Genomic DNA, 13,494 nt, shown 5'->3' with positions numbered 1-13,494 from the left:
CCTCTCACAAATTTAACGATCAATATCTCCAAAACTAAAGTAGATTTCAAAAATCCAAAAATCACGATTGTAGAGCTTGCTCCATAGATGCTTCCTGGCGATTTTGGTGCAAATCGGTGCCACGGTCTAGGAGGAGATGTCAAAAATGTGTTTTCCAAACTTTTCCAAATATCTCAACAATTTTCCAGACGGACCTTAAGGGTTCTTGAGGCAAATTTGTAGAGCAGGTTCACCTGAACATCTGGAAAAAAAAAGTTTGAAAATCGGACCAACGGCGTGGAAGTGATGGCCTTTAACGTAAAACCGTCGATTATAGCGCCACCTTGAGGCCGATTCGAAAAATCTTTATTGAGCAGCTACCAGCCAACAATATCTGTCATTGGGCCAAATTTCAGGTCTCTACCATTTACCAACTCACGGGAATTTGCGTCGGGGCAGATGAACAATAATAATAATATATTCGGATTTACAAAAACAATAGGGTTTTAGCCCCTTCAGGGCTTGAACCCCTAATAATAATAAACCGGGTGAAAAACAATAGGGTTTCAGCCCCTTCAGGGCTTGAACCCCTAATAAGTCAATGGCCTCCTCTAAGGACAGACAGTCTTGAGTTTGCGTTTGGAGTATTGTGAACAATGTTGGCCCTCACTGTTATACCTAGTGGGGTTATGCCATCCCCAAAATTACTCAAGTGAACTGCCAGGGGTCTAGCCCGCCCCTCCCCCACTCACAGCACCTTCTGGGGTTACCCTCCGCCCCATTGTTTATTGCCACAAGTCTACAGGGTCAATACATTGTCACTCTGTAAGCTGTGAATGTTCACTCAGGAGTCATCTTGTTTATGAGGATTCATTGCAATCAAATTATAAAGTAAACAATTGAATATGTACTCACAGAGTATCTCAAACATTATCTGCCATACAAGCGACTTGTTGTACTAATAAGAATACAAGAAATTATTTTGTTTAAAATACAGGCACATTGTGAAATCTGATGTTTACAGGTACAGTGGTACGTCACCAGAGGACCACACACCGGGACAATTCCAATATCGAAGATGTGGGTTTCATTTTTGCATAGTGGGATCTAAGCAAATCATCATGCACTCATTTGGTTACAAATGGAATCAAGGGGGTATGGGTGTAGCATGGGTCAAGGGGGCAACCATATTATGACGAATTTGGAAATGATTAGATGCATTAATGGGGTTAAGTTGTGTTTGTGCTGAGGTTTAATGCTGTCTAAGTGGGTTCCAGGAAAAATATGGGAACAGATATGTTACTGAATGAACTTGTGACCATCAAGGTCAGACTGAATGTTGGTCATTAGAGGTTTATGTTAGATTCAATAAGGACCCAAGTTGAAGTGGGTAAGTTGAAGAATATGTTTAAAATAACTCAAATCACAGTGCTATAATATGCTATGTTTCAGGAGAAGCAATTGGACCGTCCGGTGCCGCATTGGGACGAAATAATGGAGTAAAGTTCACACCTATTGAATAGGTGTGAAAGGGGGATTGATAGATTTCTCTCCCCAATCTATGGTATTTTGATCAAACATTTCTCCATAGGCCCAGTTTGGATTCAACAGGAGGCGGATATTACAGCATGGCGGCCCTGCATGCTGATATGAAAAATATGCAATTACAGAGATGATCTTGTCATTTGTTAATTCAAATATATCTTTGATTCCTGAAGTACACTTGTAGGTCATCGAGTGAGCTGCTGAGGAACCTTTAAACTTTAAGATAAACGTCTCTCCTTCCTGCCAGGAGATATGGTGGCCGTAGGGATTAACCATTAGAAGGTTTAGTGCTGTTTATGGCCGGTCTGGGAAAACATTTAGGATAGGCTCAGTTAACCTTAGAGGGCAGAGGTCACAGAGATCAGCCGACAAAAGGACATTCTATATGTCTCTGCTCAGTCACGTTTGGAAAACAACACAGGGTTTATGGCGTCTCTCTAAGATAAATGGTTACAAGTGCATCCACAGAAGTGGGGAAACATTCCACCAGATGCCCCAGCAAGCAGAAGCTGTGGAAAGGAAGCGTTTCTCTCATGCTTGACTATTGTTGCTTATTATTCAATATATCCTACTGATTGACTGACTGGTTTTGATATCTGATATGGAATAAAGATTGGACTATACATTCGATGTGCTAACCTTTTTCCCCCGAGGAGACAGGAACAGACGCAGCACAGAGCAGAGGAGAGGAACCATGATTTGAATCTCAGACGGCCGGCTGGGAATGTTGGATGATTTGTAGAATATATATTGGTTGTCATATGAGAATAGAGTGTGTTTAGATCAGTCTGATGTTGTATTTCTGTGTTTTGAATAACTTCAAACTTGCATTACTTGCTACACAATAAGGGAGCTATATAATATCTAGATAAATAATAGCCTATTGTTATTATTGTAACCAAGTGGAAAATAAAATGTATAGTCAAAATAGTGGTCATATTAAAGTTGAATCTGCCGACCGAATTGGAAGGTATAGTCAAATTAGTTGATAACTGGTAATTGATAAGAGTTTTCTCATCCGGGTTAAACAGGGTGAGTTTTTCTCTGATTTGTTGAATTTAACTTTTGAAACTATCTCTTCTCTTTTTACACTCATAAGTGGTTTTAGACTAAAGAGATGGTAAGTCTGAACTGTATGATTGTTTTTCCAGTTTAGACTGGGATTAGCCCAAATATAGCTGAATTCGATTCTATCCAGAATATAGTTTAGTTTATCAAGTCTAACAATAACCTTACATAATGTTCTAAACTAGGACTTTAATAGGTAAATAGCTAAATTAGCTGACCCAAATTATAAGAATCAAAATAGGAATTTAAAGTAAATATATTAACAGTTGCTTTGGTAGATAGGAAATAAAATAAGTGACCAGTATTCAAGTGAGGTTTAGTGTGTGACCTCCAGTGGAAGCCAAACAGGATGTGGACAAAGAGGGGGAGAAAAACACGCCTGTCAAGTAGGTGACCACCAATGACAGCCCAAGCAGTGAAGGATGTCCCCAGATGGAGGAGGAAACCTGCGGGGAGAGACGCCCCCAAGAAGATGCAGTTTAAAAGGACACGCAAAAGATAAGGGAGGGGTCGGTTTGCAGGGGTCTTCTTTTGACCTGCTACATATTTTGCTGTGAGGGAAAGACCACTGGAAAATCCACCTCAGAGATCTCTGAATGGGTAATATAAATACTTGATCTGCTTTGTACTGAATATGCAAAATTCTCTATATAAAATAATGTTCTAAATATCAGAATTGCTTGTTGTATTGATTTTTCATATATCTGGAATGATTGGACACACTGGAAAGGTATTAACATATGTCACACCTTCTGATTGGAGTGAGCTGTTTTTAATTAGGTTGAACGAGGTACAGACAAACCTTTCCAACAATATCCAGCTTTTTATGTATACGGTGTACTGTATATTTATGTCTGTAAATAGCAAATATTTATGTTTGACTCTGTTCAGCTTTGTTGTCCTTGTTTTGAGCTGTATTCGGTGTCAGTACATTGAGAGCCACTCAAAGCAGAGTAAAAATCGTTTTATGTGAACAAATACTTGGTCAATAAAGCTGATTCAGATTATGATGCATATGAAATAAGCATAGTGGCAGTAATGGTTACTTACTAATGAACCCTCTGCTTTGTCTTTCAGGTTACTATCAGGGGTAGAAAGACAGTGTGCGACAACAACACAGCAGGGATCGTGGAACACATTACAAGGGGAAATTGGAGGTCGGCAGCTAATCTGATAGTTAGACACCAAGAGCTTTTTGGAAAACTCAAGGAAAATGTCCTTCAAGTCATAGAGGATGAGACCAAAATACTCTGTAGCCAAATGAACGGTTTCATGCTGTGGCGGTCATCAGCAGATGATATGAAGGCGTTTTCATTTGAGAACTTGTTGTCCGATCTCCAGCGTATGTCACCATTCCTTTTTTCCATTTTTGACAAAATCACAAACCAGTCTCCCCATTCCACTGCTGCAGCTGCTGCTATAGCTTTGAGAGGAAGGCAACCCAGATTATCAGCTTTTGCATACTACGTGAATAGTGTCCTACAGTATGGCGGGGCGAAGAAAGACGTTTTTAAAAGGCTATGCAAACTGGGCATAACAACATCGCATACAAACGCTGTATTGAAACAACACCAATTGTCCAAAACGTGCGGCGAGGATTTTCACCTCCTGAAAGTAGCCAACGAAATCTTCCTAACCTCCAACCGAGTTGAGGAAGACAGAGACACAGACGCTGCTGGCCAAGCAGTAGAAAACACTTGCAGGACAGTGGATGCAGCTGGAACTACTGGAACAAGCCCACTAAGTGACACTGCGGGTGTGATGGACCTTGGCAGGGCTGCCCAAAGCATGGAGCAGTTAATCTTGTCAGGTGAGAAAGGCCAGACATTAGTTTTGGTGTTCATGGTTTGTATTGTGACTGCAATGGTATCTTTTTCGATGTGCGATGCTACTTTTATGTGTCCATTTATGTGTAAAGATTTTTAAATGTTTGTTTTTTTTGATACAGAGGAAACACAAAGCGCGTCGGAGAACACCATCTCCACACAGGGAGCTGCTGGCATCCCCAGTGCCACTTTACAGACATGTCCGCAGACTGAGCTGGGAACAGGTGATGGCACAGCTGAGTTCACCTTCACTTCATTAACAGATGCTGAAATGGCAGATCTGGGCATCAGCTTCTTGCCTGTAGCAGCACCATCAACCCAGTCAACTCCACCACCCACATATTCAATTGTATTTGACAATGTGGACTTCTTCATACGCACACACCACCAGTCTATCAGCCAAGCAAACCAATCAATCCACTGGACCCACCACATGGCTGTAGAAGACAGAGTGCCCACCAACCATCTCAGCCAGGACAAGCCCACTCGGCCAATTATGGACTATGACATCGGGAACTCCCTCCCTGGTCCTGAGACGCAAGCCCATATGCGCCGCGAATTCATTGTCCTGGGGAGCCGAATCCTGACACAGCACCTAGATGCCTTCAAGCCATTATCGACTGTGGTGGTTCATCACATCCCTCACCAATATTCATCGATAATGACAGAGGCCTCCACCCATGTAAGTATAAAATGAAGTACGCTGCAATTGTGAGTTATACGTTCAGTTAACTTTGTGGGTTGATCAAGTACTGACTACAGTACTGGCATATAACTTTAACGCAAACCTTTATGCTATTACAAGCCATATATTCTCTCTTCATAGCACCCTCTTGGACTTCTCTTCAAAGATGAGAACAAAACTGGGGACTTGGTGGATGTTCTACAGCACCTCCAGAAAGAGTAAGTATGAACTAAGGCAGGAGTGGGCAAAATCTTTGGCACATGTGTTTCATAAATTCCAAGGCAGGTCACTAATTTATCTGATGTCAGTCTTTGCGCATTTCAGCAGGCATTGTTTGACGCAAAGTGACACCTGCACCAACTTATTGCTTTTCTACTATGCACATACATTGATGTGGTGCATTAACATATTTCATGTAGGTATGTTCCAAAGGGCCCACATGGAGTGGTGGCCAGCGTATTGGTGGGCGGGGACAGGCTGTCGGAGGGGAGCAGTCGGAACATACAGTGGGCCTTTGCTGAAGGAGAGAGCAGTGAAGACAGACTAGAAGGCCTTGTCTTCAAGTTTGAGGATTGGCATGCAATCCGAAACCTGTTTGAGGTAAGTGAGCTCACTCAATGTATCAGCTCAAACTGATTAATCACAGCAATATGGATTATCAGCTGATTCTTCACCCACTACACCCACAAAACAATGTTTTCAGAATTTGAAATTACTTATCTATGCCTTGACTAAATAGACAAACTATTTAATTTCAATTCCCTCTACATGAAATTGTTTGCTTGCTGTACTAAAACGAAAGTGCATTTTAGATCTATCACAGGATATTTTACAAAGAGGATTCTGCACGAGACCATGGGACACTGTTATCAAATATGAACAAGTTGAGGTAAAAATAAACGCCGTCATAATTTTAATTGTGGATGATTGATGAGTGATGTATGACTGTAGATTGATGACGCATGATCGATGACTGATGATCGTGAACATGTGTGGTCTTCTCAGTAGGTTTTTTTTTTTTTATGTCAATATGTTCTGCATGCATGTTGTTATATCGACATTTTCTCAGTTAAACTGCATTGTTAACTAGTCTCCAAATGTTTTTCAGGGTTGTTATTTTCACTGATGAACTCCAGCCACCATGAATTACGGCTTGGTACTTCATCATCACGACTAACAATGCTCTGTACTGAGGGGAGGTGAAGTCCAGCCACAATGAATTCCGGCTTGGTACTGCTGGGGGGAGGGGGTGGTAGACTACTGACTCCTGACGACTGCTGATCGATGACCTGGGTTTGTGTATGTGTTGTCTGTATATATTCATGTGTGTGTCCTTCTCCTACCGGATCAAGTACAAACTCCTTTCCATCACCTCTAAAGCCCTTTACCAACTTCACTGAGATCCTCTCCCCCTCTCCCAGTCCCTCAGACCCACCTCTGCTGGCCTCTCCACCCCAAGTCTAACCTCCGCAGCTTTCTCTAGGGCAGCTCCCAGGCTCTGGAACCCCCTCCCCCCTGACATGTGAAAATCTGAGTATTACAATATTTCTATCCCACCTCAAAAGCCATCTCTTCTCCACCGTCTTCTCCTAGTCTCCCAACTCTCATCCCCCATCCATCGCTGTCTGTCTGACCCATGTTTTGTCCACTGTTTGTTTGACTAACATCGTCTCCTCAGTGGTTACTGTACAGCGTCTTTTAGTTTATGTAAAGTGCTCTTTGTTATTATTATTATTATTGTTATTATTAGTACTGTATGTATCACCACGGCGCATCAGGTTAAAAAAATCCAGCCACCACACATTTGACATTAGTCTGGTGGTCCTCTACACATCAGTAATTCCGAGCAGCTTGCAGGGGGTACTTGGAAAGATTTAAGATTACAATTTACTTTCAAAATGATAAAAAAAAAAAAAGTCATTCCAAGTCATTTCTTAAGCCCAATGTTAAAATGGTACGTGCGTGCTGCAACTATTCCCCCTGGCAAGTGTCAACTATTAAGCTGATAAATGGCATAAAAACATTCAGTTGCTGTCACTCCAGAAACAGGTTTAGGGGAGTCTGGTGACAAAAGGAATAAAAGGCCAAGCCCAAACATTGGCAGTTCAATTAAACAAATATTTTGTATGGATTTACTTGTATGTCTGCATATCCAACTAAAAGTTATAGAACAAATGTAGGAGAATCATCAACATGCATGAGTGAGGGGGTAGGCCTACTATTGGCATGGAAAAACAGCTTAAGGGGTACATAAGACATAAAAGGTTGGGAACCACTGCTCTGCATGCCATCATCTCCAACTGCTTTATGTGATTATTGTTCTGCTTCTGCTTCTTCCTGCTCCTCTCCATGTTCTCATCATCTTACAGGTGCAGCAACGCGAAACAAGGTCTGCATGCTGCATTCAATGCATATAAAGAGTTTGTGCATAAGGACACTGCTGCTCTCTTTCTGGCTGCCACAATGGACCATTTCGGATTGAAGGATGTCACAGGTATACAATTTATCCTCATCACTTAAACAGTGGGGTGCAATTATGGTCACATACTGGCTGGTCACTATATATTCTTTCTAAACATCTTAACACTTAGTAATAATTTCAATAGGAACTTAACTTTTTAAAAGGTGAACACTGACAGATAAATAATCAAATTCGCCACCCACTCAGTGGTAAATTATTAATTTCAGTCAAAAATCTCCTGCCCACTTTCACATCCAACATTTGGCAGGTGAAAATTCCTTCCCTGCTATGCTTCTGAATTATTAGTTTTGAATTGTTTAAATATCATGGCTCTTTTGTCATGTGTATTGCTTCCACAAATATCGAACTGTAATTATCGTTTCTTTTACTATTATGTTTCAACAGATGTCCCGGACGGCTTCATCCCCGACCACATCACGACTGGTTCACCAGGTGTGAAAAGGAGCTGGCTGCATGAAGCCGTGTCCCAAATTGTCGACCGGTTTGTCATGTTTAATGACATCCCAGACCTTGTAACCGGTGTCAGAGACAGCGCCAGCGACCAGCCTCTACAGGCGAAGAAGCTCCCATGCCGCATGCCAGGTTGTCCCATCACGTACAAATACAGCAAGGCCAGGGAGAACCACGAGAAAAAAGAACATGGCTTAACAGTACCTTCTGGAGTATCAGATACAGCTAGGCCTACTTCAGTGGACCACAAAAAAAGCCACACAGAAGCAAGACTGAGCTTTGGCTTCTTGCTGGCCAACATGCAGGATGCAGTGAAGGAGGGAGATGGGGAGAGGTTGTTTAGGTTGTATACTGTAGCATTGTTATTCTACAAGGCCCACGGTCACAGCCAATATGCTTACAGTACACTCCTGCTGACCTTGCAGATCAAAGCCACTCTTTCCCCTCGCTTGGCACACAGTTTGACCTGGAATAGGTTCTGGAATGGGAGAGGAGGGAAGGGAAAGAATATCCCCCTCGATTTGCACATGGAACACCTCAACAACTTCTTGAAGTCTTTCCTGAGGCGCAGCGGTCCAAACATGACAGAGAAAGCAGCAGACAGGGTCAGCAAGTCCATTGGCGTCCTAAAGGACCTGATGGACACCACAGACACAGAGCTAGATATCTCAAAGCCCTGCGGCACACATAAAGCAAGTAACCAGACAGAGGACATCCTTGCACTTGTTGAGGTTGTCAGAGAGGCCGAGCTCTTCAGAGACTAACCAGGCAGACAGTTCACAGCGTTCCCCAATTTCCAAAGAAACCTGCTTTCCAAAGTGAAGCACATTGAGTTGTGGGCCTGGATGAGGAGCAAATTGAAGGAGTGGAGGGAGGTCCCCATTTGAAAAGGGACTAACAAAAGAAAGACAGAATTGCTTACGCGTACTCTCCGCTCACAGGACGGTAATTATCTTACCGTCCCTAAAATTAAGAAAAAATCAGCAGGTAGCAGAGCATTTTCTTACCGTGCTCCACATCTCTGGAACCAGCTTCCTCTGTCAGTCAGGGAAGCTGGCTCCATTGAAATCTTCAAAACTAGACTCAAAACCCATTTATTTTCCCAATCATTTGGTTGTGCTTAGATAGAAAATCTAATAGCTGGTGAATAAACTTAGTCCTGAACTGTTGAGCAGGCCAGCACCGGTAGCCAGCAGTATCAGTCTAAATTTAGACCTAGACTACCTAGACCTGAATTAGCAGTATAGTCTCGGAGGGGAGGGATATAGAATTAGCTAGACATATTTTCTGTGAAGCCCTCTGAGACATGCTTGTGAATTAGGGCTATATAAATAAACTTGACTTGACTTACCCAGGTGTTGGAACTTTTATCTGTAAATGTGTATCATAATTGTATATACTTAATGTTTGGATTTGATTCAGTGTTTTCATATTAAACTTTTTTCATTTACTTCAATGTTTTCATTAAGTCTTTTACTTCCCCCTGTCCCTTCTCGAACAGTTATTGAACTGACCTTGGAAAAGGTCTTGTCTATTTACCTGTTTTTGTTTTTAAAACGGTTTTATGTTCTTTGTTCGAGACAAATAAAGATCAAATCAAATCAAAATTATGTTTGCTAGTAAATCTATTCCAGAACAAGTTATATTTCTACACTATCTGTAAGTTAGTTCATGTGTGTCACTGTTCTCAATGTAAAATGGCAAATTTGGATTAATGCTTCCATAATCATTATTTGAAAATATAATAGCTGAAAATAAAACACCATCAGACCGTTTTGAAATACACAAACTTTTAATCAATCGCTTATATGGCAAAACCAATTTATTCATGATCATTTATCCAACTAAACAAGTCCACTGAACAAGACACTCCAACGGCTGAAGTTGACACCCCATCTCCAGAGTCATGTACAAATCAGAATCAGAAAGACTTTAATGATCCCTGGGGGGAAATTGGGACAAGTTACAGTAGCTCGCTCACAGAACACTCATAGCATAAAATAACATAAAAATAAACCGTAGTAAATGCAATATTAAGCAAATAAGCAGAAAAACACAACATAGCATAGAATAACTAGTAAATGCGATAGAAGCAAAAAGCAAAAAAATAAGTAGAATGTCTAAGTAGCAAAATACAAATACGTAGAGTAAGTATAGTATACATTCCGTGTCAATTCTCATTATTGCACGTGACATATTGCACATATTGCACAAGAGCCTCTAATGGCCTACTGCGTAATGTTATTCCCACGAGTCTGGGCTGCTGTTTGTTGATTGTTTCTCAAAGTCGTCCTCGTCTTCCTCATCAAAGTACCCAGTATAATCAATGTCTGGCTCAGTGTAGCTATCCTCTTTGGGAGTAGGCTCTATAGCCTCAATATCAGCAAATACTTCACTGATTATTAGCAGTATTTCTCTGGCATGTTTTAATCTGAATACTGGAAGGTTTTTAACAATGTAAGCCAAGTCAAATATGTGTGTGCTGTGTTCTACTACTGCATCAATAAGTTCAGCACTGAATCCAGTACATGCTGACTTGCTAGTGTAGACATGTGCAGTGTCTTTAGCTAAACAGCTCATGTATTCCTCTAACATGTCACGGATTAAAGATTTATCCTCCTGTGTTACCACTCTACATTTCCCTTGAATGCTAACATCCTGTTCGATTACCTCATATTTGGGAATAGGCTCTGCACAACCTTCAGTTTTACATGCACATACTGAGTGGCAATAGGTACAGCACAGATGCCCTGGCTCAACACTTGTGGTCTGCTCTTCAAAATGACCGTACAGCGCTTTTCTGAAGCAGCTCTTAGTGCCTGTCTTTTTAAGTTCTTTAACATCTGCATTTACCATTGCAGTATTTTTTATGGCATACAAAACAGCATGTGACTGCAACCCATTTCTGCCAGCCCTTCCAACCTGTTGAACAATGTCTTCAACATCCCCTGGCAAGCCATACATGACAACATGTGAAACATTTGGAAAATTCAAGCCCATCCCAAGAGCTATTGTTGCTACGACAACTCTGCAGCTACCCTCTCCATTAAAAGATGCCAAAACCCGGTTTTTGTTCTGTGGCAGTGTGTTACTGTGGAACATTCCTATCAGAAGGTTTTTAGCCTGACGATCTGGGTCTCTGTCGACCCAAGCATCTTCCCCCAGTTCAGCTTTAAGATAGGTGAACACTTTTCCTACTGCCTTAAGTGATCTGCAATAGATTATGATGGGAGACATTGATAGACCCTTATCTTTGACCTCCTTCACTACCCGGTCCATACAGTCAAAGTTGTCGTCAGGAACCAGACTCAGTCCTAGCCTGATGTTTTTCCGGTTTGGGCTAACAGTCACTTGAGTTGCAGCCTCCATACTCAGCAGCTTGGTGACACGGCCTCTGTTCTTGGTATCAGCAGATGCAGTCAAGGCTAACACAGGTGTACCTGAAAAACAAATAAATGCACACATGCATCAACAACAACCCCTCACATACAATCAATGCAGATCTGAGGAGACTTACCCCCTTTTCTGAATTACTATTAAGTAATAATGGATTTCTTCAAGGAGTGTTACTGAAGTGTATTTCAAAACTCACCTTCTTTGACAATGGATCGAAGCTCCCCTAGCTTGGCAAAGCTCTCTCTGAAGGCTGGCTGCTTTTTGTCCCCCTCTCCCCTGTTTGAAAGAAAATTATATCGAACAATGAGTCTTGGTAATTAAGTTTACCAATAACGTGCATAGTTGATAACAGTACAGCAATACAGTTACAGTATCAGACTCAGTGTAAGATGTAGTGTTTAATGTCTTATGTTGTAGGTTCAGATAAACATCAAACACTTCATCTTACAGTAAGTACGAGACTGTAACAGTATTTTTATAAACCTGTTCATCTTCACCGATCAGTTTTACAGTCGTTAAACATTATATTATACAACCATTAAACGTTGTTTAACTTACCATTTGTATGTGACGTGAACTTCATCGACGACAATCCCCACTAGGTTTTCACGGTACACTTTTGAGGAAAGCATATTCCGCCATTTATCGTTAAGTAGCCAAGACTCGGGACTACCAAAAACAAGCTGGCATCGCCCATTGAGGATGTCTGTGTGACCGTCAATATCTCCGAGTTGCATAGCAGTGACTCCCAGCTCCCTCGCCTCTTTGATTTGATCTGCTACAAGGGCAGCCAACGGAGACACGATGATCAATATAGGATTGGGCTTTGTCCCCATTTTCTTAACTACCAGCGGAGCCAGTTGGTAGATCAAACTCTTGCCGAATCCAGTCGGGAGAAGAGCAAAAACATCTTTTCCACCCAGAAAAGCCTTCAGTGCAGTTCTCTGCTCTTCTTTCAAGGAAGAAATGTTGTCCAGTTGAGAAATAACTGAAGTTATTGCTGCATCTACGATAGCCTCGCTAGCTTTAGCTTCCGCAACGGCAGCCATGTTGACGAGTGAAAAGAACTACAAAGACCATGTACCCACTACTTGCCCAGACGCTTCTCAGTAGCGTCACACAGAAAGCCCGCCCAAGGCTGCCGCTGATTCGTCGAGCCATGGCTCGACCAATCATCCTTACTGCCTGCTTATGACAAGATGGATTACGTCGAGAGAATCTCTTCAGATCTCGCGAGGTTATCCATCTTGCAAGCAAGGTTACATTATCTCAGCTTCTAGAAAAAAATTGCTGTTTTTGGTTAAATCAAGCTATCTTCTCCGGCTCATAACTAAATAACGGAAAATGGGATCAATAAACTTTTTTTTGCAGATGATAGAAGAGAGTCTCATCGTTCTTTGTGCATGTTCAGTGTCTACATAGTAATATCACACAATATTCTGTGGGCCTCGAGAAATCACTGAAAACGCTCTGAAACTCTGGCACTGGGAGCGTCCGTTCTCCAAAAGTGGCTGGCACTCAATGAGTTAAGACTGAATAATGACATCACAACTGTTAATTTAAAATGAGTTATTCCTCTAAACCTGGCTTCAAATGCACCAAATTTTTCGTGCTGGCGCTGTTCAGCCCTCAGCAAAACCTGGTAGCGATGACATTTTTTGTGGCCCTCTCTATCATCAAAGCTGCCCATCCATGGGTTACGGCATGACAATATTTGTTCGGCCCCCGGCAACAATCTGGGTTTCTCATGTGGCCCCCCATGAAAAATAGTTGCTCATATGTGTTATATATGAGCCCTTATCATTTTAGTGAGCCCCTGTGTTAAGGGCTTGCACAGGGGTGGAGCGGGATTCGATCCGCCGACCTCCCGCATCCAAAGCAGCTGACTGAAGCTCAGTGAAATGTACTTTGTGTGCACTGTGGATAAAGTTTCAGTGAGCTTCAGTCAGCTTGTACATACAGGAGCGTGACCCCATTGACCTTGCATTGGTTTTTGCCCTTTTTTTCCAGCAGTTTGTCAGCAATCTCCAACCAATCATAATTAGATATGGGCATGCAGCATG

The 13,494-nt window shown here is 41.9% G+C and overlaps 1 protein-coding gene across 1 annotated transcript in view; it reads left to right on the top strand.

The window, feature by feature from the left end:
• LOC310791645 (intermembrane lipid transfer protein VPS13C-like) overlaps positions 1-13,494 on the top strand; it is a gene marked incomplete at its 5' end in the record, with an annotated part of 249,586 nt that overhangs the window by 218,908 nt on the left and 17,184 nt on the right.

This window comes from Poromitra crassiceps (genome assembly GCF_964638095.1).
Source record: "Poromitra crassiceps genome assembly, chromosome: 16".
NCBI lineage: Eukaryota > Metazoa > Chordata > Actinopteri > Beryciformes > Melamphaidae > Poromitra > Poromitra crassiceps.
Note: the sequence above shows the minus strand (reverse complement) of the source record. Positions and strands in the feature narration are given on the sequence as shown.